Source organism: Bubalus kerabau, chromosome X (assembly GCF_029407905.1).
Source record: "Bubalus kerabau isolate K-KA32 ecotype Philippines breed swamp buffalo chromosome X, PCC_UOA_SB_1v2, whole genome shotgun sequence".
Lineage (NCBI taxonomy): Eukaryota > Metazoa > Chordata > Mammalia > Artiodactyla > Bovidae > Bubalus > Bubalus kerabau.
The window spans coordinates 19,101,806-19,127,209 of NC_073647.1; the positions used below are offsets into that span (position 1 = coordinate 19,101,806).

General features: G+C 42.0%; 1 long non-coding RNA gene across 1 annotated transcript in view; it reads left to right on the forward strand.

Moving 5' to 3' along the window:
• Positions 1–20,008: 20,008 nt before the first annotated feature.
• LOC129638915 (uncharacterized) overlaps positions 20,009–25,404 on the forward strand; it is a 39,019-nt gene continuing 33,623 nt past the window's right edge. The window contains exons 1-2 of the long non-coding RNA XR_008708090.1: positions 20,009–20,126; positions 21,346–21,577. This is a non-coding gene — a long non-coding RNA (uncharacterized LOC129638915). The remainder of the gene's footprint in view (positions 20,127–21,345; positions 21,578–25,404) is intronic.

The following is a 25,404-nucleotide window of genomic DNA, read 5'->3' on the forward strand; positions in this document are numbered from 1 at the left end:
TTGTAAGTCTGCCTTTAATCCTTTAGACAGAATTCTGAAAGTTCTTTGCATATAAACAAAGGTGAACATATACATGTAAATAAAACAGGCACTGCGTCAGTTTGTGTAGTGGAAAGATCATGAATGTTGGAGTCACACAAAACTGAAATTAAGTGATAATAAGGAACAGTAAAGAAGTAATGTACTCAGTTGCTCAGTCGTGTCTGACTTTTTCTGACCTTATGGGCTGTAGTCCACCAGACTCCTCTGTTCATGGGATTCTCCAGGCAAGAATACTGGAGTGAGTTGCCATTTCCTATTCCAGGAGATCTTCCCAACCCAGGGATTGAACCTGTCTCTCCTGCGTGTCCTCTATTGGCAGGTGGATTCTTTACCACTAGCGCCACCTCGGAAGCCCAAAAGAAGTAATGAGAGATGTACAATTTTTCTCATGTGCATTTATATTGCATATTCTTATTCAGTTATATTGACTAATGATGCTGGTCAATGCTTCTGTGGGGCTGAAAACATTTTTTCAGCATTAAAATTTTTTTATTTTGTAAAGAAAAATCTTTAATGTTGATTTAGTGCTAACTGTGTGTCAGGCATTATTTTAATTACTTTACATGTACTTACTCCTCAAAACCACACTTTAAGAAAATACAATGATAATTTTTTCAGCTGAAACCTCTCATGCCTAGAGGTCTGTTATGCATCCAATATTGCTCGTGGACTTGTTGAGAGAGAACAGAGTGATCTCCATCATAGGTTGTATTATTCAGTAACTTACCCAAGGTCACATAGTTAATAAATAGAGAGGCTGGGAGTTGATTCTGGGCAGTGTGGCAGAGGAGTTCAAGTGTTTAATAATTATACTACATTGCCTCACAAAAACCAATAGAAAAGTTAAATGAGAAAACACACTAGTTTCTTTTCCACTGCTGATGATGTATATGAAAAGCCTGGTGATTTGGACCTTGTGATCTTATCAATGGCCACTACTTCCCTCATGTCAGTATTTTTGATGTGCAGGCAACATCCCATGTAGCAAGTATTTCACTTCTAGAACACTATTCTTGGAAAAACAAATTTAAAAAGTGATGGCAAAGATGGTAGCACATGTGACTATCTACACTTGACTGTGTAGATCCAGATATATGTGTGTGTCTGTATGTGTTTTTGTGTTCAGGTGTGTACACATGAGTCTAACCCCCAGCTTCAAATGTCAGCTCTTAGGTTTTCTCCCCAGAAGCCTAAAGTCCAGCTGCTTATGGGGAAAAATTTAAAAACAAGAAATCTGTATTCTGTTTTAGGATGCACACCTGGTTTTCCAGAATCTACTATCTCTCCAGCAACTACTGTTATGCTGTCTCAGAGCTGTCACACCACACAAGCGTGGATGGCCAGTGACATCAATGCAGTGATTCTTTGATTCAGTCCTGACATTTCAGCTTCTATTTCCTGCTGTGATAAAGAAGATAATGAATATGATTTGCTATCTGGCCTGCCATTTCTTTGAATTGTCAACATTTAGTAAGACTTTTCGGAGAAGGTAATGGCACCCCACTCCAGTACTCTTGCCTGGAAAATCCCATGGACGAAGGAGCCTGGCTGCAGTCCATGGGGTTGCTAAGAGTCGGGCTCGACAGAGCGACTTCACTTTCACTTTTCACTTTCATGCATTGGAAAAAGAAATGGCAACCCACTCCAGTGTTCTTGCCTGGAGAATCCCAGGGATGGGGGAGCCTGGTGGGCTGCCGTCTATGGGGTCGCACAGAATCGGACACGACTGAAGCGACTTAGCAGTAGCAGCAGTATGAATTTTCCTTGGGAATTTCTTCTACCCAAAATGGCACAAAGGATGCCAAGCATGGACTAAACATGTTTCCTTAGGGATGGAGATAGAGTTTCACTGAGCCATTCCTTCCTCCATTTGGTCTCCTCATCCCTATTCCACACCTGACTAGATGACAAGTTCAGCTAATTTCCATAGAAGTTTTTCTGAGGGCAAATTTAACTGGCTACAATTGAAGGCCAATCCCCGCCAAATGCCCTAATCAGTGCAGAGCTCCAACCACTGATAGAATCGTACTATGTAGGAAATCTAATTGGTAATTGGAAGTAATAGTATGAAGAAACTGATACATCCCCTGGAACTTATGACTTGTGTGGGTCCAGGAAATACCATTATAATGGTGACTGAGTTTATAATACTAGGGTTTGGAGACCTCAAAGCATTGGCTCCCCTGCTCTTCTTGGTGTTTGGCATTGTCTACCTAGCAACCATTTCTGGGAATCTCCTCGTCATGATCCTGGTGAGCACGCAGCAGGGTCTCCAGACACCAATGTACTTCTTTCTGGCAAACCTCTCATGCCTAGAGGTCTGTTATACATCCAATATCATGCCCAGTTTGCTCGTGGATTTGTTGAGAGAAGACAGTGATCTCCATGGTAGGTTGTATTATTCAGCTCTACTTCTCTGGGGCTCTGGGTAGCACCGAATGTTATCTTCTGGCAGTGATGTCATATGACCAATACCTGGCTGTCTGCCAGCCTTTGCAGTATCCAGCACTAATGCATGGAACTATATGTCTGAGGCTAGTAATTGGCTCATGGGTTAGTGGCTTCACAGTGGCAGCTGCAGTCCAGGTTGCTATGGTATCCAGCTTGACCTTCTGTGATGGCAATGAGATTGACCACTTCTTCTGTGACTTGAAGTCTCTGGAGAAGCTCTCCTGCTCAGATCCCCAGCTAATCACCCTGGTCTGCATGAGTCTAACAGCACCGGTGACTCTAGCCCCATTTGGACTAACCTTAGCCTCCTACTGGAAGATTCTTTTCACAGTCTTGCATATACCTTCCGTGACTTGTAGGCAGAAGGCCTTCTCCATTTGTTCCTCTCATCTAGTGGTTGTGACCTTGTTTTATGGGACCTTGATCCTAGTCTGTGCGCTGCCCTTCTCTGGCCAGGTGCCAATTCTCAACAAAGCTGTCTCCTTGCTCTATACTGTTGTCACTCCAGTGTGTAACCCCCTTATCTATGGCCTCAAAAACAAAGATGTCAAGGAGTCCCCGAGGAAGCTGAGGATTTGATCCTACAATGATGAGCTCCATTCAATCAACAAAAATTATGACAGTCTGAAGGTCTGATTAGGAAAGCATAGGGTAAATGATAATCTTCATAACCTGAAATATTGATTAATCTCTGAATCATCTATTTAGCTGATTTGGGGGAAAAGTTAGTATATTTGTCTTGGTTGCCCTGAAAAGAAATCAAACCAGTCCATCCTAAAGGAGATCAACTCTGAATATTCATCAGAAGGACTGTTGTTGAAGCTGATGTGAAGAGCTGACTCATCAGAAAAGCCCCCAATGCTGGGAAAGATTGAAGGCAAAAGGAGAAGGGGGTGGCAGGGGATGAGATGGTTACATAGCATCACTGACTCAAGAGACATGAATTTGAGCAAACTCCAGGAGATACTGAAGGACAGGGGAGCCTGACATGCTACAGTCCATAGGGTTGCAAAGAGTCAGACACAACTTAGTGACTGAACAACCTTGAGGTGATCTAGTTTTCCTTGAGTGAACTGATATTGTGAAATGGGAGGAGTACTTCCTAGGTTGTGGGAGGGGAGCCATTCTGGGACAGACAATGAATAATGCTGCATACAATCCCCTCAAAACCTCAATCCTGGAGGTAAGGATTGGCAGGTGTGCTTTAGTTGTGTTCAGTTTCTTTTCTCTGTGTGTATGCGTGTGTGTGTGCCTTATAAATTAGACTGGGAGACCTTGAGGTTGGAGGAGGAGTGGTAACTGTGCTACCCCAGGAGGAACTGAGAGTTCCCTAAACGAAGAGAGCATATTTATTTGCTTAGCACTCAGGCTAGAGTTCTGGTGGTGAGACTGACTGTGGTAAATGGCTAATAGTAATACTGCACCCGTATTTGGCCTAGGACTAAGAAAGATGAAAGCAGAATCTAATAAAATATACAGAAACACACCAGAAGAATAATTTTGGAGGAATGTGCATTAAGCACTTAGAGCAATTTGTTAGACACGTAGATTGCCTCAAGGCTCTCTTTTCTAAGTTGAATTTTCTTTAGCATTCACAGCTACTCACTGTGTTTTTCTTTCTTTCTTTATGCACCCCTCCCAGATCTGCCTTCTGCTGTGTACCTAAGTTACCCTTGATGGCCTCACTTGTGCTTTTGTTCCTTATTGTTGTATCAGCTACCAGCTACCAAACATCAACTGATATATTCAAGCTACATTTGAAGAGAGAAGGGAAGCAAAAAGACTCTGCTAAAGGAACAATCAAAAATATGCATTGAGACTAATATTATCCAGGTATCATGCTAGGTGCTAGGAATAGAACAGTGAACAGTGTAGATAACAGCTTCTGACCTCAAAGATTTCATAGTCTGATGGCCTTGGTTTTCAAATTACTCAGAGCTGATATTTTTACATTGCTTATCGACTGTAGTTTTGAAAGCACTGTCTATAAAGAGAATCTCTGCACGTAAAGTCACAATATTTTTATTTACCTTAAAGAATAATTTTATAATTAATTTGAAACACATTACAAACAAAAATTAATGTCAAGACCTAATGAAGCTTTCAGTATAACATATGAACAAACACAAATGTTCAGAATGTCCCTTGCTTAGTTAAATATACCCCTTTTTTCCCTTTAAGACCCAACTCAATCACTACCTTCTTTCAGAACTCTCCCTGCTATTTTGCTCATGTAATTTCTCCCCCGTCAGAAGTACTCTATTCCCCTTTATTTGACAAGTAAGCATGCACTGCTCTTCACAGTTCTGTGTACATGCCTTATCTTTCCAGTGAGATTATGAACCCTTTAAAGACAGAGATAGAAGGTCATTTCCAGCTGAACTCTCAAGTATCCAGCATAGTACACTTCACACAGTAGACATTTGATACGTGTCTTCACATGATCAAATCCAAGCTCCTCAGCATGAGATTCAAGTCTTCTATGACCCTGTTCCTGCTTCCTTCCCCAATCTCATCTCCCACCAAGTTCCATTTCACAATTTACCCATATCACACAGATGCATCCTTACTCTTGCCTTTTGTCTGAAAATTCCTGCCCATATTTGTTTTTCACCTGGTTGATGTCCCATTGATTTTAATACTTGGATTCATCATAATCCTTACCAGGTAATCTTACCTGATTGTTTTTCCCATCCAACACATTAGGTAAAGTGATACTCTCCTGTATCCCCAGGGGATTCATTGTGGACCTACGTTTAAGGAGTAATCATATTATCTGGAGTGTTACCACTGCATTTTCAGTGCCTAGAGCTATAGGCATAGCTCCTATTGACATAGGAGACAGACAATGACTACTAGTTGAAAGAATAGTTGAATGGTTATATGTCTTCCTCACTTACTAGATTATTATCATTTCACTGACTTCAAGTACTACCCTTACACTGACAATTCTCCATAATTTAATACTGTGATACGTGCTATAAGGGAAAAACACAGGCTGCTAGGAAGGCCTGTAACAAGCATACATAATTTGAATTGTGTGGGAGATATGACGATTTCTCTGATAAAGCAGGGGAGAATTTCAACAGAAGGACTAGCTAGCAGCAGGGTCTTGCAGTAGTAAAGACTTTAGAGTGTTTGGGGAACAGAAAAAAGCCTAGTGTGGTTACAATGAAGTGATCAAAGGGGAGAACATCATAGATGGGTCTGGAAAAATCAGCAGTAACCAGATAATACAAGACCTCACTTCATCTTGTTGTAACTGAGATTAGAACTCTTTGGATCCTTTTTAGTAGAGTGACGGGATTCGTATTGTTTTAAGATCACTCCGGCTGCTGTGTGGAAAATGACTTTTAACAGAACTGGAGGGCTAATAGACATTGAAAAACCAATTAGGACACTGTTACAATGTTAGCAGTGAGAAACAATGGTGGTAAGGACTAGAAGAGTAGTGGCAGAGATGGGGAAAAATGAATTAAACTCAATATATTCAAAGGTAGAATCTGCAGAGTTTGATGAGAAATCAAAAATAACTTACGTTATAGGTTTGTGAATTGAATATGTGCTTGTGCCACTCACTGGGATGAAAGAACCCTGGAACAGGACTAGATATGAAGAGAAATGTGTGAGAATATACTGATATAGCAGTGGATGTTAAGTAAGTAGTAAATATACTATTCTCAACTCAGAAGAGATATCTGGGCAAGAAATATGAATTTAGAAGCCATCAGCATGTAGATGGCAGTTAAAATCATGGAAATGGGGGAAATCATGTAGAGAAACAGTTTAGAGAAAGAAGAGAAAAGAGCCAAGAACAGGGCCTTGTGAATGATAGAGAATCTGCCTGCAGTGTGGGACATATGGGTTCGATCCCTGGATCGGGAAGATCCCCTGGAGAAGAGAATGGCAACCCACTCCAGTATTCTTGCCTGGAGAATCCCATGGACAGAGCAGCCTGGTGGGCTACAGTCCATAGGGCCACCAAGAGTCAGGCACACTGAGTGACGAACATGTTTACTTTCACTTCAGAGGAAGAATAAGGGTGAGGATGATATAGAGAGGTAGCAGGAAAACCATGTGTGTAGGCTCATGCAAGTAGAGAGAAAGGAGTGTTATAAAGAAGAAAGCCTGGTAAGCTATGCCGAAGGCTGCTTAGAGGAGGGGTAATCTGAGGACAGAGAAGAGTCCATTGCCTCTGGTGACATGGAGGACATTGATGACCTCACTAAAAGGATGTTTCATAGAGTGATGACTGCAAAAGTCATCCTGGAGTGAGATACAGAAATGAATAAAAGGTGAAGGAAAGAAGACACTGTGTGTAGATAATGTTTTGGAGAAACATGGTTCTAAAGGGAAATTGGTTTGGTGAGAACAATGTTTGATTTTACAATGTGAAGCAATAGAAAATATTTTAATACTATTAGGAAGAAGAACTTGTTAGAAAGAGAGAAGTTGAAGCTGTAGGAGATCAGAGGGTTGTAGGAGATCAGAGGGTTATAGTATTTCATGGTCCCTGCAAAGACTAGAAGGTCCAAGGTCCAGTGAATATGTGAAGGGATTGGCCTCTGATCAAAGGAATGACACTTACATTGTGACAAATATGTACTGAATACTTACTATGTGCTTGGTTTTGTTTCAGGTACTATTACAACAGTGCATAAAGCACACTCCCTGCCATCACATAGCTCACAGTTTCAGTTCAGTTCAGTTCAGTCGCTCAGTCATGTCCAACCCTTTGTGACCCCATGGACTGCAGCACGCTAGTCTTCCCTGTCCATCACCAACTCACGGAGCTTGCTCAAACTCATATCCATCGAGTTTGTGATGCCATCCAGCCATCTTATCCTCTGCCGTCCCCTTCTCCTCCTTCCCTCAATCTTTCCCAGCATCTTTTCCAATGAGTCAGTTCTTTGCATCAGCCACAAGTATTGGAGCGTCAGCTTCACCATCAGTCCTTCCAGTGAATATTCAGGACTGATTTCTTTTAGGATAGACTGGTTTCATCTCCTTGCTGTCCAAGGAACTTTCAACAGTCTCATCCAACACTATAGTTCAAAAGCATCAATTCTTTGGCGCTTAACTTTCTTTATGGTCCAACACTCACATCCATGCACGACTACTGGAAAAACCATAGCTTCGACTACATGGACCTTTGCTGGCAAAGTAATGTCTCTGCTTTTTAATATGCTGTCTAGTTTGCTCATAGCTTTTCTTCCAAGGAGAAAAAATGTCTTTTAATTTCATGGCTTCAGTCACCATCTGCACTGATTTTGGAGCCCCCCAAAATAAAGTCTGTCACTGTTTCCATTGTTTCCCCATCTATTTGCCATGAAGTAATGGGACCGGATGCCATGGTCTTAGTTTTTTGAATGTTGAGCTTTAAGCCATCTTTTTCACTCTCTTCTTTCATTTTCATCAAAATGCTCTTTAGTTCCTCTTTGTTTTCTGCCATAAGGGTGGTGTCATCTGCATATATGAGGTTACTGATATTTCTCCTGGAAATCTTGATTCCAGCTAGTGCTTCATACAGCCTGGCATTTCACATGATGTACTCTGCGTATAAGTTAAATAAGCAGGGTGACAATATACAGCCTTGACATATTCTTTTTCCAATTTGGAACCAGCCTGTTGTTCCATGTCCAGTTCTAACTGTTGCTCCTTGACCTGCATGCAGATTTCTCAGGAGGCAGATAAGGTGGTCTGGTATTCCCATCTGTTTAAGAATTTTCCACAGATTTTTGTGATCCACACAGTCAAAGGCTTTGGCATAGTCAATAAAGCAGAAGTAGATGTTTTTCTGGAACTCTCTTGCTTTTACTATGATCCAGTGGATGTTGGCAATTTGATCTCTGGTTGCTCTGCCTTTTCTAAACCGAGTTGAACATCTGGAAGTTCTCAGTTCACGTACTTTTGAAGCCTCACTTGGAGAATTTTGAGCATTACTTTGCTAGCGTGTGAGATGAGTACAATCGTGCAGTAGTTTGAGCATTCTTTGGCATTGCCTTTCTCTGGGATTGGAATGAAAACTGACCTTTTCCAGTCCTGTGGCCACTGCTGAGTTTTCCAAATTTGCTGGCATATTGAGTGCAGCACTTTCACAGCATCATCTTTTAGGATTTGAAATAGCTCAACTGGAATTCCATCACTTCCACTAGCTTTGTTCGTGGTGATGCTTCTTAAAGCCCACTTGACTTCACATTCCAAGATGTCTGGCTATAGGTAAGTGATCACACTCTTGTGGTTATCTGGGTCATTAAGATCTTTTTTGTATAGTTCTTCTGTGTATTCTTGCTACTTCTTAATATCTTCTGCTTCTGTTAGGTCCATACTGTTTCTGTCCTTTATTGTGCCCATCTTTGCATGAAATGTTCCCTTGATATCTCTAATTTTCTTGAAGAGATCTCTAGTCTTTCCCATTCTATTGCATTCCTCTGTTTTTTTGTGTTGATCACTGAGGAAAGCTTTCTTATCTCTCCTTGCTTTTCTTTGGAACTCTGCATTCAGATGGGTATATCTTTCCTTTTCTCCTTTGCCTTTTGCTTCTCTTATTTTCTCAGCTATTTGTAAGACCTCCTCAGACAACCATTTTGCTTTTTTACATTTCTTGGGAATGGTCTTGATTACTGCCTCCTGTACAATGTCACCAGAGAAGGCAATGGCACCCCACTCCAGTACTCTTGCCTGGAAAATCCCACGGACGGAGGAGCCTAGAGGGCTGCAGTCCATGGAATGGCTGAGGGTTGGACACGACTGAGCGACTTCACTTTCACTTTTTACTTTCATGCATTGGAGAAGGAAATGGCAACCCACTCCACTGTTCTTGCCTGGAGAATCCGAGGGACGGGGTAGCCTGGTGGGCTGCCGTCTATGGGGTTGCACAGAGTCGGACACGACTGAAGCGACTTAGCAGCAGCAGCAGCAGTACAATGTCACGAACCTCCATCCATAGTTGTTCAGGCACTCTATCTATCAGATCTAATCCCTAAGTAAACAGAAAGTTATAATTATATTGATTAATGCTATAAGTATAGCTTCCTATGTCAGTGCTGGGGAAAGAGAGAGAGAATCATTGTTATGGGATGAATTTTGTTCCCCAAAGAAAGATATGTTGAAATCCTAATTCGCACTGTCTTAGAATGTGACCTTATTTGGAGATATGGTCTTTACAGAGGTAATTAAGTTAAAATTAAGTCTTCTGGAATATGACTGGTGCTCTTATAAAAAGAGGAAATTCAGACAGAAAGACACACACACACACAGTAAGACACCACATAAAGATGAAGGCAGAGACTGGAGTGATATGTCTAGAAGCTAAGAAGCACCAAAGATTGCCAGCAAACCACCAGAAACTAGGAGAGAGACATGGGTTAGATATTTCCTGCCCTCAGAAGGAATCAATGCTGCCTTAATCTGGGACTTCTGGCCTCTAGAGCTACAAGAAAAAAAATTCTGTTGTTTAGTACACTCAATTTATGGTACTTGTTATGGCCACTCTAGCAAATTAATACAGGCACCCAAACTAATCCGAGGCAAGGGGTTGGTCAGGTTAAGGGAAGACTTTGCAGTAGAGGTGTTATCTGAGCTGAGTCAAATAAGTAGGGTTGCATGGGTGGGGCCTGGGGAGCCATTCCATATAAAGTGATCATCTGCAGTGGTTTGGATGTGAAAGAGAGTGTGCATGTCCAAGCTACTGCAAGTAATCCGACATGGCTGGATCTAGCGAGTGTGGGCAACGGTGGTGACAACTGAGAACTGAGAAGCTGGAGCCGGTTCATGAAGGGCCTTCTATTCCAAGCCAAGGAATTTGGATTTTATCCTGAAGCCAAAGGGTAGCCTCTAAATATTCATTCTCCGCCCCACGATTCACCTGCCTAACTCCATTTTTCCAGGAAAAGTTTTCTCACATCTATTGTGGAACTTCTCACAGAGAAATATGAAAAACAACTTGCTTCTTGACCTCAAATACAAAGCTTACTCCTTGAAAGAAGGGACTATGTTCTGTTTACTGAAATACACCCAGTGCCTGGCAAGTGCTTGACATGTAGTAGTTGTTGTTTAGTGGCTCAGTTGTGCCCATCTCTTGGTGACCCCATGGACTGTAGCCCACCAGGCTCCTCTGTCCATGGGATTTCCCAGGCAAGAATACTGGAGTGTGTTGCCATTTCCTTCTCCAGGGAATCTTCCAACCTGGGACTGAACCTGAGTCTTCTGCATTGCAGGTGGATTCTTTACCGCTGAGCCACCTGGGAAGCCCTTAACATGTAGTAGTCTCTCAATGAATAGTTGTCCCGTGTGTTCCTAGGGACAGCATCGGGACTTCTTAGCTCTCTTTGGAATGATATTCCAAGACTTTCATATTTTCTTTCATTCTTCTCTCCTCCTCTTCCTTCCTGCCACTGATTACCTTCCAACAACCTTCCACAGTTGGCTCTCATTTCACTTCACTTGGTTTTCTCTTTGGATCAAGGATCCTGGGAGCTTCTGGTCTGCTTTCCCCCACCCTGAATCAGTACTCCCCACATCAGGCAGCCTCTCATGCATCCAGGTTCCTACTGTCCTCAGGGGAGCCTGGTTCACACCATGCTGAGACCTGCAGCCCAACCTTGTCACCTTACTTCTGCCCTTTAGTTCTGCCCGGACTAGTGCTTAACTTAGCCTAAGCAGGGTCATTAGGTCAGTTTCAAGGAAGTAGCTCTGGCCAGAATCGACCAAAGAACAGGTGGCAGCTTTGGCAAGAGGATGCAGTTGAGGCTACAGGGTGGGTAATGGCATTGCTAGGCTCAACAGGTGGGCAGGGTCAGGTAATCCGGGCAATCTCTAACTGAGCCAAATTTGATCTGTGTGCCCTCCATTGAAAAAGGCAAAATAGAGAACCAGAATGGGAAACTAGGAACAATGATAATCAAAGTAAGATGCTAGCGGAAACCAGGTGTTCAAGTCAGATTGAATTCATTAAAAAATGTACATCTCCTCACATCTGCCCATTTCTACATGCATAAACACACCCTAACTGGAGCAATCACACACAAACACACATATGCATCCATGCACACACCACACACAGAGACCCATACCCACAGTGACAGAATCTAGTGTGACCTGCTTTGGTTGGCAGATACTATAACACTTAATCTGTCTGCAACTGGCTGGGAAAGAAGCTCTTTACACATGCATGTCCGAAATAACAGAAGCACCACTTAAAATCAAAATGTCCTTTATAATTTGCTTCAAACAGATAGCTTTTGGTTTTCTTATACCAAAATGAGCCTGATACAACTTTTTCTGAATGATTCCAAGCCATCTTTAAGGGCACTCATTATTGGGGGCTGGGCTTAAACATAGGCTGTTGTTAGGAGCCATGTCGAAATATATTAAACTCTTTATCCCTCCACTAAACGGCATTTACATAAACAGTCAGATTATCCATATGTGTGAAGATATATATGGGTATGAATATACACACACACACCATCTTTCACATAAATGTCTCCCTACAAAATGCACAAAAATCATTCTGTGTCAATACACACACAGTGCATTTACTTACAAGCAACCTGTGCACTCCCTGAAGCTAAGTTTGTAAGTGGCTCCCTTTCTTTCGTCATTTTCCTTCCTTCCTTTGCAGACTAATTTTTAGGATTAAGGAGTTAGTGCAGCATTCACGGCAGAATTTGGTGGTTTTAATTGGTCGCACATGACTTAGTTAAAGGAGGCATTTTAACTACAAAGAACTTTACTAGGAGATGTGCTCAGGGGGAGTTATTAAAAGCAAGTCCATAACAGCTCCTTGGGAGGCTATTATTTAGCACTTCTCCACGACCCTCCCCCCCCAAGAGGGTATGTGTACTATTGGTAACAAGGTGAGAGGAAATTCCCTGACTTCATTAGAAACCTGGAAAAATAACTTTTCCTTCCCAATATCTTCCTTTTTTGCTGGAACACATTTCTTCTGAAAAGTGACATGGCAAAATGACCATCCCCAAGTATCCTTTTTGTCTAATAAACTCTCTGGAGGTTTAGGATTTATCCCTAGAGAATAACCCCCTCCCCCACCACACACAGATGCAGCAAAACAGCTACCTCATTAACTCGAAGTTGTTAACAACTGGGATACCACCTACACTGCTAATATTCCCATGCGTGCCACTTCAGGGAGGGGAGAAAAAAGTTTCATGAATATTTCACCATTTGCTTTATTTACATGTAAATAATGTACTCATTACAAGCCCTTATCTGTTCATTTAAGCCAGGCTGGCAGAGCCTAGTGTGACACGCTTGGTTGGCAGATACCTTAACACCTGATCTGTTTGGCATTGGCTGGCAAGGAAATGTTTGCAAGTACATGTCTCAGATAATAGAAGTGTGCTTGCAGTGGCCAAGTCCTTTTCATTGTAATTGTTTCAAATAGATGTCTCTATGGTCTTAAAAGTTATTTATAATTAACATATAATATTAGATTAGTTTTAACTGTACAACACAGCAATTTGATATTTTTATGGATTATGAAATGACCGTCTCAATGAAACCAGTTACCATCCATCATCATACAAAACTGTTACATTACTGACTATATACCCTATGTGTACATTACATCCCCCTGACGTATTTAAGCTGAAAGTTTGTATCTGTTAATCTCCTTATCTATTTTGTCCATCCCTATCTTTTCATGCCAACTGGACCTGACACAATTTGTCCTGTTCAAGTTGACTCCAGGTCATTTCTATGGACACTAATCATTGAGTTGGGCTGGAATATAAGGTGTGTCCTTAGTATATCAGACTGTTTAATCATCCAATAAATGGCCACAGGCTATCTTATTTTTAAAGACATATCCTGTCTTTTTTCTAAAGTTTTTGCTTGCTGATTATATTGTTTATGCCTCCAGTAGCCCTTTGATGTCTTCTATTCTATCCTAGGCTCACAAACCATGCTGAGTTACAGTTGTATATAAAGTAAGACTGAGAGCCTTAGGAGTTTTTCTGTAAGTACTCTGCATGAGTTTTGATGTGTGGATTTTATATAATCTACCCACTCCAGTCGGAGAAGGCGATGGCACCCCACTCCAGTACTCTTGCCTGGAAAATCCCATGGATGGAGGAGCCTGGTGGGCTGCAGTCCATGGGGTCGCTAAGAGTTGGACACGACTGAGCGACTTCACTTTCACTTTTCACTTTCATGTATTGGAGAAGGAAATGGCAACCCACTCCAGTGTTCTTGCCTGGAGAATCCCAGGGATGGGGGAGCCTGGTGGGCTCTGGGGTCTGTGCGTCTCTGGGGTCGCACAGAGTCAGACACGACTGAAGCGACTTAGCAGCAGCAGCATACAAGATTTTGCAGCTCTCAGGTTTTTAAAGGTTAATTTTTAGAGTTTAGTTTTGAAAGTATTAGACAGTTATGGTTTCTAGGAAGGGAACTTTCAGATAAGTGATATATCATTATAGTTAGGGTTAATATAGACAAACTGCTGCTGCTGCTGCTAAGTAGCTTCAGTCGTGTCTGACTCTGTGCGACCCCATAGACGGCAGCCCACCAGGCTCCCCCCGTCCCTGGGATTCTCCAGGCAAGAATACTGGAGTGGGTTGCCATTTCCTTCTCCAGTGCATGAAAGTGAAAAGTGAAAAGTGAAGTCGCTCAGTCGTGTCCGACTCTTAGCGACCCCATGGACTGCAGCCCACCAGGCTCCTCCATTCATGGGATTTTCCAGGGAAGAGTTCTGGAGTGGGGTGCCATTGCCTTCTCCTTAGACAAATTAAACCTCATTAATTTGGATTCCCCAACTTTATAATCTGAAACTGTTTTATTTATAAACTAGGTTAAGAGTTTACTATTTCACCAGCTACAAAAAGAAAGGAGATAGTTGGTGGTAAATTAATATCTTAGAATCACATGGGTAATGTGTTTCATTTACACAGGAAGCCAGTATTTGTTGCTGCTGTTCAGTCACTAAGTCGTGTCTGACTCTTTGTGATGCCATGGACTGTAGCATGCCAGGCTTCTCTGTTCTCCCCTGTCTTCTGGAGTTTGCTCAAATTCATGTCCATTGAGTCAGTGATGCTATCTAACTATCTCATCTTCTGCCGCCCCCTTCTCCTATTGTCTTCAATCTTCCCCAGATCAGGGTATTTTTCCGTGAGTTGGTTCTTCACATCAGGTAGCCAAAGTATTCATCAGCTTCATCAACAGTCTTTTCAACGAATATTCAGAGTTGGAAACTTGACTATATTTATCTATTTATTAGTATGGATCCCATTAAGCCATCTACTTGGTAAAACAATTCACTGTATTTATTTGGAAGTAACAATAACAAACAATGAGACCTCAGTTAATCAATCTGCTGAGAAAGAAGTTCATCTGAATAACGTCAGCCTGGTATACAGAGACACGGAGAACTAATGGAAGCCCTCAGTCCTTAGCTAGTGGTAGTGACAGTTAAGAAAAGAGAGAGCCAAGGCCATTTTAGTGGGGAAGTTAAAGGTCAGCAGTGTCTTTAGCTCAGGAATGACGGGTGTGGGGTCATGTCCCAAGGAAGCAGGAATATACCCCACAAGCCTGAGAGAGTCTCAGCCTCCCCTTGGAGCACAGCTGGAATGGAATATGTTTCTGACATTTCTCTGTGAAGCGAGTTCCTGAAAAAGAAGAGTCAGTATTAGCGGTATTCCCTTATAGCTTTGAAAGAAATTCTGACTTTTCATTAAGTCAGACTGGCCTTCCCACCAATTAATAGTGGACAGCTCAACACGTGCTAGGCATCATTCAAGCCTTGTGAACTTTGCGGGTAGATATCATCTCACTGTATAAATGAGGAAACTGCAATTTGGTTAAAGTGATCCACCTAACCAAGGTAGTGAATGGTGAAATTAGGTTTCAAACCCAGTTCTAACTCCACAGCCTGCTATCTTAACCATTACCATGTACTGTAGTTCCTCAAGAGATAGGATAAGACAAATATTATTGGGTGCTATAACAGGTACATGTCAGTAACTAAGCTGAGACTCAGGGGTTCTTCAAAGCCCTCCTTACCTATATTCAAGCCCATGGAGCAATGACCTTCAGCTAGTCCTGGCCTGGGATGATGACTACAAAATGCACAAAAGAGAAAGGACAACATAAGTGTCCTAATTTCTAAAATAATCATCTTTGAGTCTTCCTCTATGCAATCCAAATGGAAGTTATTGCTCAATGTTTGAAACTGTGACCAAGGCCAACCTGGAAACATGCTTTAACTTTCAGCAACAAAATTGTCAACATCAGGCAATCAGTCATGCACCAGCTAGCACTGGGGGTGAAATTCATGCTATTTTCATGTCATCAAAAAAATAAGTGGCTATTGTTTAGGGCAAAAGATCAATATCAACACTGTGTGAAATGAATTCGCAAGTGTTAAGAGATACTTATGAAGGGGTGAATAGCAAGAATTGCTCTTGTGAAGAGCAAGAATTGGCTCAGGAAAGATGTCCATGATGATGTACGAATTGATCTTCTAATCATTGATAGGACCCCGATAGAAATAATGAAAAGGTCAAAGATTTGCTTTGTTAAATGTCTATGCCTTGCAATAGGAAGAACGTTGGCTGGAAATCCAATTCGGATGAAGAAGCTAACTTGTTTTGGAAGAAACCCTAAACACAAGCAAGTTTCTGAAAAGATATTAGTGCATTTTGAGTAATGAATGAAAACAGGAAGGACTCGACATTTGTACTGAACTTTCAAGGGAAGTTGGATAAAACAAAGTATTCTCAAGCAGAATAGTAACCAGGGTGGCAGATGGCTTTTCTAGTATATCAAAGAAGTGAAAGCTCTAGAAACCTCAGAGTCAAATTCAGTGTGTCAAAGATCCCAAAATGGGTGCAGGACCCAACTACACATAAGGATAACTATTCTTCCAACAATGATACTATTCTGCTAACAATGATTATGCTATCTATGTGGAATTCAATTCTCAAAGACAGGCAAGCAGGCTAATAGGGTAGTCATTCTATAGTACTATTAGAATTATATGCCTGGCTTTTTTACCACAACAGTGCTGAGGTTGGCAATTTTTCAATTTTAGTTGTGGCTAAGGGCATTAAAAAAAATCCCTGTGGGTTCAGCTCTGTCCTTGGCTCTTGGAATAATTATAGTCTTGCACATGAGAAATAGTAGAGATTCAGTCTTACTCTGACTTTTGCATCCCATAAATTTATTGGAGTCCTGCTTAATTTCCTATAACTTCTTCTAGAATCCAAATCTCTTATTTGGTTCCCCAATTGACAATCCATTTCCCCTGAGAGTAGCATTCTGATTTGCTTCTCTTCGTGCCTTTCTAATCCTTGTGTGTGTGTTAGTCACTCAGTCATGTCCGACTTTATGTCACCCCATGGACTGTAGCCCGCCAGGCTCCTCTGTCCATGGAATTCTCCAGGCAAGAATACTGGAGTGGGTAGCCATTCCCTTCTCTAGATGATCTTCCCTACCAGGGATCGAACCCAGGTCTCCTGTGTCTCCAGCATTGCAGATTGATTCTTTACTTCTGAGCCACTGAGGGAGCTCCTTTGCAGCAGGACTCTGTCCCTTACTTTAGAATTATACTTCTATCAGCTCTGAGAACCTCCTGGATTCCTTCTGCTTATTTCTTGCATTGACTTCTACTATTGCCACTTCCAGGTGTCCCTGACATTTTGGTCACCTCTTTGAGTTCGTTTCATAATACTTAAGCCCTTTTTAGATTTAATCTAAGCCCTGATGGCCTATCTGATCTTCAGCTTGTGGCCATCTCTGATTTTACCCGTAAGCCTGGACAACATTTAATGACTCATAATGTTAAGAATAATAGAGATAATAATAATAAGAATAATCATTCTTTGAATGATACCCTCAATCTCCAAAGTTACTTTACTTATCAGACTAAACTCAAAGGGACTTTTGGCCATTTGTAGAATGTAAATCCATCCTCAGAAGATGAAAGTTAATCTCAGCTGAGGAAATTCAATAGAATGTATCTAAGGAGCTAAAGAAAATACTCAAAAATAAGTTCCATTGATTTTGTTTTTAGAATCAGTTGAATAATTATATAGTTTCCCAGTGGACTTCAATGAAAGGGACAACTCTCATTTGTCTATGTAAATTTTGATGTCTTTGTCACATAATCCCTCCGATTACTTTAGTAGTACTGTGAAACACCATTTGATATCAGTTTTATTAAACAGTAATCTTGACCAGCTAGAATAGTAGTGATACCAGACATCATGTCCCCACACTTTGCTTTTGTCTTTATTCATGTTTTTGCCAGGAATGATCTTGCACTACAGATGAAGTTGGGCATAGAAGATAAATTTGAAGAGTCTATAGAACTTGAAAAGCAGAAGAAACACTAAAGCTTAGAAACAGTGGAGCCCCCTGCCAGAAAGCCCTAAATATTGTTTGCCTCTATTCTTGGTTTGTACTAAAATTAATCTGTGAATCCCACTCAGACCCCAATTCATTTGCTTGGGTTCCTGATGATACTTGTCTAACTCTTGGCAGTACTCTGCTCTTAAGGTACTGAAATCTGTCTCTAGGTCCTCTCTCTGGAGTTCTAGCTCCAGATATGATACTCTGGAACACAATTATAACCTTTCAAAATTAGTGCCATTGCCTTGAGAGCCATGCAGCCTCCCCTACATCCTAGCCTAGCCACCTTGTAAAAAAAATCTAACATGGATGTGTTCTTAATTTTGAGGCAAGTACTGTTGGCAAACTTCTTTTAAGGCAAAACTGCAGTCCGTGTTGCTTCTTATTTACCTTGACTTGCTCATTCCAGATTTCTTCTCCCTCTTTCCTGAGTGAGGAAAGTACCAGCAAAGTACCAGCATGGAGGTACCAGCAAGCCATCTGGCCAAAACAGTGAGGGTTAAGGTATAAATTGAAGCTGGAGCTCTTCTAATCTAGTATGACAGTTTGTACTGATCAGGTTAACGAGGATAATTTCTCTTTGGCTTGTACAGAGACATGAAAATATAATCTGACCTGCTATTAATTACTCTGTCCAATCATTAACATAATGTTTCACTGAATAGAGAAAGACTATTCACACTGCAGGAGCAGTGTATCAACCAAAGCACCATAATAAAAAAAAGTGCTGCCTTTTGTGTTTGGCAGGGAAGCTGTACTATCACTGTGAGAAGGACATGCACTTTGACGCGTTTCTCACCAGTAGGGATGAGTTGTCCTGAGCCATACACCCTCCTCCAGTTCCCTCGGGGAAATTACACAGAGTTGTGTGATGATTGGCACAGAATAGGGAGGTACACTGTGGTTTTGGGAACAGAGTGAAACTAATCAGTCCACAACAAGATTAAATAACTGCATCTTGAGTGAGAGGAACATAAGGCTTTATCAAATAAATAAAATAACTTTAGATGGCTCTTTTTCATTCTTTTATTAACAAGTATTTATTGAACAATTATTCCTTGTTAAGCTCTGTGCTGGGCACTAGGGATGTAGTATTCAAACAAAACAGACAGATCCTGCCTTGTGCAGTTTATAGTCCAGGTAGAGGATGTATGTATATATATATATAATCTCATGCAGAATATTCTAGTGCAGCTGTGAGAAATTTATAATGAAAAAGTGAAAAAGCTAGGATGCTCTAAGAGCATATGATAAAGAAACTGGGTGGAACTCAAAGAATGAGCCAAGTAAAAAGTGAAGTAAGGAAGGGAAGAAAGAATAGCTTCCTTGAATGTTATTAGGAGGCAAGCAGGTTTGAGGAACATCCAGGAAGGAAATGAGTTCAGAGAGCAAAAAAGCAACAAAATATGAGACTGAGAGAAGTGTTATATCTTTTTTAGCCATGAACACACTCTAGATGGGCTACAGGCCCTTGAAAGTTGACAGGTTATGTTGGTCACTTCCATGGGGCATTCGGACTTTTTCCTAAGGGCAATGGGAAATAGTTGAAGGTTTCGAAGCCCAGTTGAGCTTAGACTAGTAGATTAAAAAAAAAATTTTCCATATAGCTAACACACCAAACAAACTCCTCAACTATCTCAGAAACCCGGATTCAAGAATAAAAGAAAGACATGTATGGATGGAGCAGATGTAGCCTTTCTACTCTGTATGTCTGCACAGAAGGCTAGGCAGAACCCCTGAGAGGCCAAAAAGTAATTACACTTTTACTCTGGATCCATGTCTTAACCACAAGGAGTGTGTTCTGCAGGCTCTATTTTCTAATTGAGCGTAATTACAAGAAGTTAAAGCTAGATTAAAGACAATTAGACCCTATACAAGAGGGAACTCTGTGGGTGGTCAGGAAGGGAGTAGGAAGAACCAGCTGGGAAAGTGTTTCCCAAACCACTTGGCATTCTTTGACTCATATTACAGGAGGAGGTTTTTTTTTGGGGGGGGGGGGAAGGAGTCTATCTGCTCCCGTGTGGTGCCTACCTGGAGGGCAGGCAGGTGAAATAGGTAAAGACACACACACACACACACACACTCACACATCACTGACAGCCAATCAAGATTGCCTTTTCCTCAAGCCAAAGTGCTAGAAGCCAATAAGTGGAAACAAGGGGAAAGGAAGGGGAAGGTCCCATTACCATTCAATTTAAGACATCTTATTTGAGCAACTACTTTTTTTGTGCTGCTCTGGATCTAGATGCTGTGGGAGATACATGGTGAGCAGGTGATCTTCCCTTCCGAGGGTTTCCAACTCTATTTGAGGCGTTTGGTGTGGCTGGAGCACAGAGGGAGAGAAGGAGACTGGTGAGGGGTGAGGTCAAGAGGTGGCCACAAGCCAGGAGGAGGAGCTCTGACTCCTTTTCAGGGGCACTGGAGAACCACGGAGAGTGACAAACTGTGAAAGTATAGTGTCAGGTGTGGGTTTAGGAAGGTACATCTGGCCACTGTGGGGAAGGTGGATGAGGGGGCATGGCAAGGAGCAAGATTAGGGGGCTCAGTCAGAGCTGCCTGTGGGGGGAGTTGGGGATGTCTATGACCATGAGGAGAAAAATGAGGAGGAGAGGCCAGAAAAAAAAGTGACTTGTTTTAAACTCTCTTCATCCACCAAGCCTCCATTGCTTTGATTAGTCATTGATTCATTCAATCAACAAATAATTATCTTGCCTGTGTGTTGAGCACAGTGATAGGGGGCATCAAGAATAATAAGGATGATATTATTCCAGTCTTCAAGGGGCTTGATTAACTACCTATTGAAATGAGCAGAACAGTCAATAGCTGCTCTACGATTTTAGACATGGTTCTGATCAGCGGAGAGGCAGACAATCTAAGGAACAACAGCAGGCAGCGTGAATGCGCATAAGCCCTGAGGAGAGGCACAGTGGAAGGCACCTGAGTTTGTAGGAGAAGGGTATGGTGGCTGTGTGTGTATGTAGAGGTGTGTGCGTGTGTGTGTGCATACACATGGGCACATTGGGCACATGCACATAATGAAACCAAAAACCTTAACACCAACAGATATTTCTATAACACACACACAGCAAGAGAGACAAAGACAGAGAGAGAGACTTTTGTAGCAAGCAAATTTGGGTGTTTTGAATTTTCCCCTAAGAGGCATGGTAGAAGAGCCAGAGAGAGTCACCTGTCTGGCAAACTTATTTTAGCATGCAAGGATTACCCTGGAATTCCCAAGAACATTAGGTCTGTAAGGATTCGGGGAGGGTTCCTACTATGTTGGCTCTTTCCCTTGAAGGAGGGAGCAGCAGTGGGCTGAGCCCCCAAGTACTCAGCCTAGTGCTTGGTGTCCTTCATAGAAGCCCAGGCTGTTCGGAGAAAAAAAACACTCCCTGGGGGTGGTGGGGGCCCCGAGCTCCCCTTAGCAGATGCCCAGTGACTCATAAGCCTTCTCACTGCCTTCTGAACATCCTTGTTTCTCAGGCTGTACACGATGGGGTTGACCATGGGAGTGACCACAGTATAGAACAAGGAGAAGATCTTGTTCAGGACAGCAGCCCGGGTTGCTGCGGGGATGGCATACACCGTTCCCAGTGTTCCATAGTACAGAGTGACCACTGTGAGGTGGGAGGAGCAGGTGGAGAAGGCTCGTTGCTTTCCTGCAGCTGATGGAATCCTGAGGACAGCAGCCACGATGTGGATATAGGAGGCTACGGTGAGTAAGAAGGGCACCATGGTGATGAAGGAGGCCAGGAGGAAGGTGGTTTTCTCTACAATCTCAGTATCAGAGCAGGCCAGCTTCAGCACAGGGGCCAGGTCACAGAAGAAGTGGTCGATCTTATAGGTTGCACAGAATGGCAGCTGAAAAGTCATGGCAACAGTGACCACAGGGGTTAGGAAGCCACCCAGCCAAGACCCGCTTGCAAGCAGGACACACGTGTGGAGGTTCATGAGCGATGGGTACTGGAGGGGGCTGCAGATGGCAAGGTAGCGGTCGTAAGACATGGCAGCCAGGAGAAAGCACTCAGCTACTGCCATGGAACCGAAGAAGTAAAACTGGACCACACAGCCCACAAAAGAAATCACCTGGGGACCTACGAGAAGGGTCTGCAGCATCTTAGGGGCAATAGAGATAGTGTACCAGATCTCAAGGAAGGAGAAATTGGACAGAAAGAAGTACATGGGGGTTTGGAGGTTACGATCAAGGGAAATGACAATAAGGATAAGAAGGTTCCCCAGCAAAGTCACTACATACATTCCCAGAAATATCCCAAAAAGAAAAAACTGTAACCCATGGAGACTCCCGAATCCCAGCAGGAGGAATTCTTTGATTGTGGTCAGATTACCCATATCTGTGAGATTCACACATTAGACCTGAGGAAAGGAGAGACATATAGCCAGTTGGAAAAAGAGCCATACTACTGGAGGTGGGTAGCACCATCAGATATGTCATATATGATAAAACTCAAAGACCCTGGTTTTTCTTGTCTGGAATGAATTTCCCGTTTTGTTCTACTAGGTGTATTTACCTAATAGCCACAGAGAAATCAGAAACTATGCCCTGGAGAGTTAACAGAGAAGATGTCTCTTTTGCTCTTTTCCACTCTTTTCCTTGACATAACCGGTGATGAATCTACCTTTGGGAGTCTCACAGTGGGAGGCAAACATGTCTTAATGGGGACATGGCAAGAAAGCTCTCAACTCCTGAAACTCAGCTTTTAAGACTCAATGGAAATGTGACTCTAAAATTATAAAATAACACTGGAATTCATATCACCCCATCTCCCCCCAAACCCCTAAATCAGGGTGGATTTCACCAGGAATGTAATTGGAGGGTGGAGGGGAACTCAGAACTATTGATCTTAAAGTACCTGTAAGAAAAATAAGAGTTTCTGCCAGGCTCTGGGGACATGTAGCTGATTGCTTCCATGGCATCAAATTCCTATGGAAATTGAGGGGAAAATGTATGTAAAGTTATTCACTTGAAATGTTAGAGAAAAATAATGTTCCATCCTTCATAAATGAAAATGACATTCCTGACTCACAAGCAGTAGGATGTGCATTTAGAGTTATTTTTTTCCAGTAACAGGCATGGGTTAGCAGTGAGTCATGAAGGCAGCTCCCCCATCCCCACAAGCATACCTCCCCCACCACGCTCAAAGACACAAATTTGTGAAATGGCTGTCTGGTCTTAGTGCTTGAGCCGTGCAATAGAATTAACAATCAATCTGTGCTGTGGCCTAACTTAGAGGTAAATGCGAGGCCAGAGGTAGGGGCTTGGTTCAGCTGGTGTTGTAGGCTGAAGGCTCAGTCTGTGACCAGGAAGTAGAGCAAAGCCATCTTTGCTGCTTTGCTTGGGGTGATGACAACGTGTCCCTAAAGTTTACAATTAAGTCATATTTTTGTAAATGAAATCCTATTTTAAATCCACTTGGGGAACTGCCTATTCAAAGAACTCATTAAGAATGCTTCTGTGACATGAAAGAATTCCTCCATAATTTATCCTTTGTGCTAATATAAATTGTTAATACACTGGGCTTGTGTAAAGGAAGGTCCACCTCTAACGGGGATCTCCAGGACATTCAGGGAGCCTAAGATGGTACTGAATATAATTACAGTGCGTAAAGAAAATCAATCAGCAAGTGGAGTTGTCCCTGGGGGTGATGACTGCTTCCTAATTGGGGGATTAAGCTGCAGTGTCCTATTACTTACCATTTTACCCTGTCTTCAGAGACTGGCAGCCAGCATTCAGAACTGAAATTAGCATCATTAGATTTTTATCCTTCAATCCTAAATCTCATTAGTTCATAATGAATAAGCTTGATTTTTCCCTTTTGATTTACAGGTATGGTCTTTAAATGCCTCCAAATTCAAAGGCATACTAGCTTCCCTAAATCCTTGCCCATCCTCTCTTTCTTGCAGTGAAGACATTAATGTGGCAAAAGAGAGGTTTCAGCTCAGAATACTATTCATTCATTCAGTCACTCATTCACTCACCACATATTTTTAGACACCTACTCTGTGTCATATATTGGGCTAGGTAGGCACTGGAGATAAAATTATGAACAGAAAAGTAATGGTCTCACTGTTTTCAGAACTTACATCCTACTAGTGGAGGTGATTTAAAAAATAACAGTAAAGCTACTATTGTGATCAATTCTATGAGGGAGAAAAACTGGGTCTTAATATAAAAAACAATACAGGGAGAGGTGACTTCATTTTGGCAAGATGCTCAGGGAAGATCTTTATGAAGAAGAAAGCTGAGATCAGCTTTCAGCTGAGATCTGATAAATATGGACTGGCCATCTAGGAGACCAATCCAAGGGGAAATATTACCGGCAGACAGAGAGCATGTGCAAAAGTCCTGAGTGAGATAAGCACTTGACTACTAGAAGCATTAGAACTAACAAGCAAACAGCAAAAACAAGAACTGTAACTGGAGGACTAGAGGTGAGGGAAAGAGTGATAGGAGGTGAGTTTGTAGAATGCATATCTGATTTACATTTTGAAAAGATCCCTTAGGCTTCTGTGTGGAGAATGTCTGTAAGGGACCAAAAGGGAAAGGGAGAAAACTGGTGAGGAAGCTAATATAGTAATACAGGTAAGAGACGGAGATCAAGTTGGGATGGAGTAAGGTGAATTAATTTTAAGACTTTTTATATAGTAGAATACATATATGTATGTATGTGTGTGTATATATATACTTTTCTGTATGCATATTATGCTTTACTAAACACAGGGAGCTCAACCCAGTGTTCTGTGACAACCTAGAGGGGTGGGATGGGGCGGGTGATGGGAGGAAGGTTCAGGAGGAAGGGGACTATGAATACTTGTGACTGATTCGTGTTGACGTATGGAAGAGGCCAACACAATATCGTAAGGCAATTATCCTCCAATTAAAAAAAAGTAGTGAGATGACAGAGGTTGCAGACAAACTGCATTAGAAGAGGACATGAAGGACAGGAAGGAATTAAGGAAGAATCCTAGTTTCTGGCTTAAGCAACTGTACAAATGATCCTCTCTTTTCCTGAGGATCAAGTAGGTAACTTAGTTTGAGGGCGATATTCTTTTGTTTTCTTTCCATCCATCCATCCTTCCTTCCATCCTCTCTTTTTGTTAGATCTAGTGGGTTGTGATCCACTGCTGCGATGACAGTTTTCGTCCTCCTATGAGTCAGGAATCTGGTAACAGAGTCTCAGCCCTGAGAGACAGGGCTCCCACTGTGGCCACACAACAAGCTTAAGGAAAAGTCTGACAAACTCATGTCCTTGCTTTCAAAAAGGACCAAGCAAGAGAGTGAACATGTCAGCGTAACCTTTACTCACTCTGCAGAAATTGCTCAGAGCACAGGGTTAGCAACTGCATACCAGGAGCATCTTGTGCATAGAAAAGCAAATTCCATGTGGGACTGTTGAACTCTCTTCAATGTGAGTCTCTGAGAAGCCTTCATTAATGGTAACCCAACTACCTAGAGCTTTCAATGATATGAGATTTATTTTTTAATTCTGTTATGTCTCATTTTGCCTTTGTGTGCATGAAAGA